Source organism: Sander lucioperca, chromosome 2 (genome assembly GCF_008315115.2).
Source record: "Sander lucioperca isolate FBNREF2018 chromosome 2, SLUC_FBN_1.2, whole genome shotgun sequence".
In the NCBI taxonomy this organism is placed as follows: Eukaryota; Metazoa; Chordata; class Actinopteri; order Perciformes; family Percidae; genus Sander; species Sander lucioperca.
In genome coordinates, this window is record NC_050174.1 from 32197350 (window position 1) to 32204894 (window position 7545).

Here is a 7545-nt window from a genome sequence, read left to right on the forward strand (position 1 = left end):
AATTTAATAATTCTGGATTCGCTTCTAGTGAATGTTAAAAATGTTAAAAATGTAACGTTTTAACCAAGGACCCTTTCAGTGTTCGGGCTGGTAAGTTGATATACCCCGAAACAAATTATCCGCTGAAATATAGACGTTTCTTTTGCCATGTAAAGTCTACGTGAAAAGTCTTTCTGGGCCATGGGGTGCAGTACCACCGTTATCCGCTAAGCCCATGGTGGCTTTTAGACTCGGCGCTCTTCCTGGAGGCTTGCCCAGACCCACATCAAGATGCTGGGTCTGGGAACTCTCCATTGACAGGGCTCAATCCGAGGGGCGGGATAAACGGTTGTCTTTCAAACTCCCTCTGCATGCAATAGGATAGCGCTACAACCAGGCTGATCCTGCAAGAGATCATAAAGTAGTATTCAATCAGTTAAATTGCAGAAATCTACCACAAACATTCATAAAAAACAACTGTTCAAATACATATATACACATGTATATACACAATATACACACACCCACAAAAACATCTCCGGTAAGTAAAAACCTTAACCATCATTTAATGGCCTATCAAAAGACTACAACATTTTTTGTGAAATCAGAGATCTTTCTTACTGTGCATGCATTTTTTTTCCCCATATTTAGCTTTGCGTTCCCCCATGTCCACACCAAGGCCCAGTATTGACAGCTAGAAACTTTGTATTATGAAATAAGACATCCAAGGGATGCATATAATTCTCCCAGTCTCTGCGTGAAGTAATGTAAACAAAAAATAAGTATACGCAAATTACACACCTCTCCAAGTATGATGAGAATGTCATTTTTCTCCCTGAACAGGATCGGCAACAGCAGGATTGCAGCTCTGAAATCAATCCCTGAAAAATAAGTAAAAAAATAAAAGAAAGTGTATTAGGTGAATGTACAGTGTATTTTGGTTGGTTAGGCCTTATCTTGTCTGAAGACAAATAGAAAAGAAATTAAGCTTAAATGGCTCCACAACACTAGGGGTGACCACGGCTGATCAGTGAGTCACTTACCAGGGACATCTTCGGTGAGGGCAGCCTCTTTCCTCCAAAGCCAGATGTGCAAGGGGAGATTTCCTTTGAGTCAGTCTAAGCACTGTGGGTACTAGGATCTTAAAGCCATCTTAAAATCTTCGGCAGATATTCATTCTGCAACACAGCACAAACAACAAACAGGAAACATGTCACAACATTATCATAGGATTTTAAAATTAAATTTCAAAGAGAGCCTTTAGTAATTTAATATGAACTCCAACACAAATATAGGGAAATAAAACATGTAGACAAACCCTGCATGGACTCTTACAATAAAACAATAGTCTTAAAATGTATGGCAAATTAACCATACCGTAACAATACTGTTACAGTAAAAGTCCTGCAGTGTAAATGTTACTTAAGCAAAAGTCTGTAAGTATTATCAAGATAATGTAGTTAAACATTAAAACATGTTAGAAAGTGTAAAGGATCCAACCAGTTGTGTGTTTAATGGACTAATCATCTCAGTTTACTTTAGAATCAAACATCAGATTTTATAAACTACATGTGTTCTGTGAGCAGTAATCTTAATGTGTAAAGTAACTAGTAACTAAAGCTGTAACAGATGAATGTAGTGGAGTAATTAAAGTAACTAGTAACTAAAGCTGTAACAGATGAATGTAGTGGAGTAACTAAAGTAACTAGTAACTAAAGCTGTAACAGATAAATGTAGTGGAGTAAAAAGTAGAAAGTGGAATGAAAAGAAAAGACTCAAGTAAAGTACAAGTACCTCAACATTTAGACTGAAGTACAGTACTGGAGTAAATGTACTTAGTTACATTCTACCCCTGCGTTTGGACTACAAAGACTGTGCAAGATTATGCATTACAGTGTGTACACCCTAATGCATAATGTTACACTACATAAACTACCGGAGCCAGGTGAATTCAGATCCAGATAAAAACTTCTTCAGTAGTAACCTTTACATTTTATATTATTTATATGTCTATGAGATTATAGAGTTATTTTCCATGGTTCTACTTGGGCCTAATGTTATAACAATCACATAACATTACTGTTACCGGTACCTTGATTCCACTGTAGCCATCTCTGAATGTACTGGGACAGGCTCAACAGTTAGTGTCACGGTTTCTTTCCACTGCTGTACAAATCGGTTGAATTTGGCTTGCTTCTTAAACGATCCTTCAAAGAGGTATGAAACCATCCTCTCAGTCAATCCATAGTCCACTGCTTCTCCGTCAACTTCATTATCTAACGTACAATACAGAAAAGAAAAACAGCAATGTTAACCACCACTGTGGTAACAGCATAATGTAACGTTACACATTTAAAAGGCACATTATGCAATCACGCTTCTCTATCATCCTCCGTTTGGTCCGGACCTAATATCCATATAAAAACACAAAGTAGGGTGCCCAGATAGCTCAGTTGGTAAAGCGGGCGCCCATATATATAGAGGTTTACTCCTCGACGCAGCGGCCGTGGGTTTGACTCCGACGTGCGGCCCTTTGCTGCATGTCATTCCCTTTCATGTCTTCAGCTGTCCTGTCTATTAAAGGCCTAAAATGCCCAAAAAATAATCTTTAAAAAAAAAAGTATTTAGGCGTACCTCATTAGAGACGCTGGAAAAGTGTCTCTCTCTCTCTCTCTCTCTCACACACACACACACACACACACACACACTATATTAATATAACGTAACGTTAGGCCTATCTTACTTTTTTTATTAATGATAATAATCGGGTTATTTTGAAAACAGCAGCTAGCTAGCTAACATTAAATGTTAAGCTTAGCTAGCTACTCGAAAGGGAGGTTAACCGTTGGTCGGTTCTGTCAGTTAACGTTAACGTGACTGGTGTTGTAACTTGACGTTAGTCTTTGTAGGTTAATTAACGTTAACATTACATGGTTTTACGAAAAGGTTCTAAGACAGTTTGACGACAAAATAAAGAATAAATTATCATTTCAAACCCTCACTGGCTACCGATAGTCACATTCCGCCCAAATGGCTTTGCTTTACCATTAACATATATTTCAGAACAAAAGACTTTTAGGCGGCAAAGACGCTTTTTATCGTTCTCCTCTGACGCAGTCCAGCTAACGTTTTATAGCTAGCGTTAACGTAAGTCAGAAGAAAAGACTTTTCGGCGGCAAAAACGCTTTTTTCTCCTCTGACGCAATAGTTTTATAGCTAACATTAATGTTAGCTAGCTAGCTCGATGGTCAACTGTAGCTCAGTACCGTTAGCTAGCTAAGTACCATGTCGTAACATGTAGAATGGCAATATGGGACATAATACTGCTAATGTTTTAACTAACTAACCTGTTAACGTTAATAATGGCAATCATCAATGTCGAGTGTAGCTAGCTAATGTTGACAGAGTATGAACTTGGCTAGTGCTAACGGTAAAGTTAACTTCCAACTTTGAATATTAACACCACAAACACAGATTAATAATAAAATAAAAAAAAAATAATAATTTACCTTTGAATTTACTTTGCTCCTCTTCAGTGACCTTTATTCCAAAACGAAGTAAGCCCGTGATTAAATCCTCTGTTGCTAAATGTCCAAGCGCCATCCTCCCGACTTTGATCGACACTGACGGAGACTGACAGTTGGATCACTGTCGATTTACTCATGTATCCTTCCGTGCTGAAGTATTTATGCTTCCGCCGAGTCGAGCTCTCGTTAGCATGTAGCTAGATCCTTTCAATAGAACACAACTTAAAGCGTTAACAATTATTTGTCTGTTTCAGTCTAATATAAATAGGATAAAGGGTTTGAAAATTAAATTCTTCAATAGGCTACTGTTTGTGAATATAAATATAAATTATTACATAGGCCTACTCCTCATTAACATGATTAAAAATGATTCAAAGGGACACTTCACCAAAAAAACATTCTGATTTATTTTGCCATTGTCTACTATGTGAAGACATATGGCTACTCAAAGATAATTTACACAAGTTCAGATTATTATAGAAAATAGCACACTAACACATTAAAAGTTGCTGGGCAGAATTCAGATTCACTGTCCATCACATCAACAGTGTGTGTAGTAAAGATGTCCAGACGCTCATTAAACGATGCTTCCAAATGACACGTGAACAACTGAGGAACTTTTAATACATCGTACCGACATAGTTAATACGTTGCTGCGCTGTATAGATTGCGATCAAAATAAGACCTCCAGACGCTCAGTAAACGATGCTTCATTATTCTTCTTTATGACCCGCGATCAATTGCAGACGAAGCGATCAATTGCATACGTCGTGCCGACGTATGTGTGCTTACTGGGTATCATATCATATCTCAGCCAAATTAAATGTTATCAGCAAAGAACTTAAGATCTTTGTTCAACATCCCACTACGATGCTCTGTACCAAATTTGGCAAAGAACGGCCATAAGGGGGCGCTATAATCAATGTTTATTTGTTTTGGCCAATAACTCAATGCATTTAAATGGGAAATTTGCAATTGCAATTCTCTGCCACAGTAAATGCTATCAACACAAAACTTGTGACGCTTGTTCGGCATGGCGCTCTGAGGCTCTGTACCACATTTGGTAAAGATCGGCCATTAGTCAACATAGACCAGTTTGGGCCTTTTTACCCCTTCTGAGGTCGTGCGCGTTGTATACGATGCCAAACGGCCCTTCTGATTCAAAACTTAATAACTTTATAATTATAACTAGTAGAAACGTACGGTCTTTTGGAGCTAAAAGCAAACACTGGCCCCTTTCTGCTGATGTTTTTGATGTCTTCCTAGCCCTTACAGAAGGTTTTGTATCCAGCCTAGAAGTCCAGAGGTTTTCGGGGTCTTTGTGCAAATAATCCATACTGTTACATCCAAGATTGATAACACTCTATGTAAGAAATGTAAATAGTTTGTCCTTTCTACATGAGTTATAATGTTCCATATGTTTATTTTTGCACTGGATGACTCCAAATATATAGAACTGTTTTAGACAAGACAAATGGTTGTGTGGCATTGCTGTGTGTGTGTGATATCAATAAATATGACATTATTATTTACAGTATTGGCATAAGTGAATGTCATGAGGACAAAAGCGTCTGGACTTGTTTTGAAAAGATTTTGATATTTTGTCCACTGTATAAGGTACAATGTTTATTTTTTCACTATTTGACTCCTAATACATATGAAAACTGATAACGACAGGAGATTGGCTTAGCTTTTATTGCTGTGTGTGTTAAATCAATATATATGTAGTGATGAGCGGGGCAATGGATGGTAGACAGGTCTTAATGAAAGCTGATGGGATGGGATCAGCTGTTCATACCTGTGGTGAAATGAGAAAGCTCCACAGGGGACAGTAGAGAGAAATCAAAAAGTGACTGAGAGGGTGGAGGGGGGTAGGTAGGTGTGGTGGTTGAAGGAGCAGGGGAGGTGGTCAAGTTGTTGTAAATGGTGTTGATTTTGGATTGAAAAAGTGTGAGAAAAGAGTTGCATTTGTCCACTGTGAGGGTTGTAGAAATGTTGTCAGAGGGGTTAAGAAGTTTGTTTATTGTAGAGAAGAGAGTCTTGAGGTTGTTGGAGCCGTTGTTGGAGTGTATGAGCTGTGAGTGGTAGTAGGACCAGGCAGTGTTTAGGGCGTTTTTGTATTGGTGAAGGTAGTCTGTATATGCATGGAGGAGAACTTTTAAACCGGTACATTTGCAACGGCAATGTACTGCAGTAGCCCAGAAATCTAGCAATTGTGATTTGCAGCCAGGGTCAGTCTAGCAACTCTCCGCTTGTGAGCTGGAAAAACCAAATTCTGGTCAGGCCAATCACATTGTGTATAGAGTCGGTGGGCCGGCTTAACATAAGGATGGCAGAGATGCCACGGTTCAGCGTGAATTCCCTGCTACTTGAAAACAAAGAAGATGGCTGCTGCTACTGGCGAACAGCAGTCTTTCGAATCGGCTTTAGCCGCGACACTGGAAGACTTGGAGTTAAGAACTGAAGTCATTCTTAAAAAAGTAAGGTGTGTTTGGAGTTTTGCCGACCGGATATGGCAAAAGTTTAATCTATCAACTAGCGTTGCTCTGGTTGCCTATGAGTGCAGAGGAAATTTGAAAGACAACCGTTTATCCCACCCCTCGGATTGAGCCCTGCCAATGGTGAGTTCCCAGACCCAACATCTTGATGTGAGTCTGGCTTGTCAGGCTAGTACCGCAGACCTTGCGGCTCACACCTCTCAATATTTACTGATGTTTGCCTCCCCACCGTCAAGCTTTGATTTCCGCTTTTGCACACTCCCCGGAGCGCCGGGAGCGACTGGCATCGGTGGCTTGGACACAGTCATAACTGCTTGCAGTTCTAGTTTTTTTTGCGATTGCTTCTGTAAGGATCAAATATTGCCAAAAGGGTGGCCGGGTTAGTTCAGTTGGTAGAGCAGGCGCACATATATAGAGGTTTACTCCTCAACGCAGCAGCCGCGGGTTCGACTCCGGCCTGCGTCCCTTTGCTGCGTGTCATTCCCCTTCTCTCTCCTCTTTCATGTCTTCATCTGTCCTGTGGAAATAAAGGCCTACAATGCCCAAAAAAATAATCTTTAAAAAAATACTGCCAAAAGGTGGAGTACATTACAGTGAGATGTCACCTAACAGTTTGGTCGCGTTTACTGAATATTTTCCGTCATTGACTGAACTTTTTTGACAATGATGGAAAAATTAGAAGGCCGTCCGTCATGTTGACAAATTAGAAGATTGAGGGCGTTCCACTGTAACTTTAAGTCATTCACACCTTGTCCAGTTAAACTGAAACTAAACTGTAACTGCCAGCAGTTCATTAACATGTTTTGTGGTCTACACATTAGGTTTCATTTATGTGGTGTGTAATTTCAGTACAGTTATTGTACAGTTGTATGTGCATAAATGTTATGTCTCCTACAGAATGTTCTGAATAGCTTGGGGCGGAACTAATGTGCATACACTGCCTGCATTACACATTAAGCGTCATGCCGGAGTCACTCTGAGTGACTAATAAGAAATGGTTAATACATCAATGTGTCTTGGACTGCTATTACAGCTGTCACTGTGGAAAAATAATCATTTAGCTGCTTCGTGTGGTGATGACATGAAAAGTGGCCACATGGTCGGTGTTTTTTCTCTCCATACCAATATAAGTCCATAATCTATAAACTTGTTCTGTTTATTAGTCACAAACAGATATGTAACGGCAAACCTGAAACCTTGTTCAGACATTATTTGTCAGGCTGAGGTGGGCCGAAGTCTAGTCAATGTTTGCCTCCTGTGATGGCAGCCACCTGTCACTCAAAGCTTTAATCCTTGTTTTATACTACTGTTCATGAACAGGGAAATTAAATATTGAGACCAAAAACATTTTTTGTACCAGGATGTAAACATATTTATTTTTGCTGTAAAGTTGGGCATTTTAACATGGGGATTGACTCGCTTTTGGAGCCAGACTCAAGTGACTATTCAAGGAAGTTTTTGGCACTTCTACAATAGCTTAATTTTTTTTTTAAAATGAACTTAGATCATTATAACCCTGTAGAAATATTACAAGAGCAGAA

General features: G+C 39.3%; 1 long non-coding RNA gene across 1 annotated transcript; it reads right to left on the reverse strand.

The window, feature by feature from the left end:
• Window positions 1-332: 332 nt before the first annotated feature.
• LOC116050679 lies at window positions 333-1192 on the reverse strand. The gene is made up of 3 exons (XR_004105129.2): window positions 1023-1192; window positions 781-860; window positions 333-383 (listed from the first exon to the last, which is right to left on the reverse strand). It is a non-coding gene; the product is annotated as an uncharacterized LOC116050679 (long non-coding RNA).
• Between the last annotated feature and the right edge of the window lie 6353 nt (window positions 1193-7545).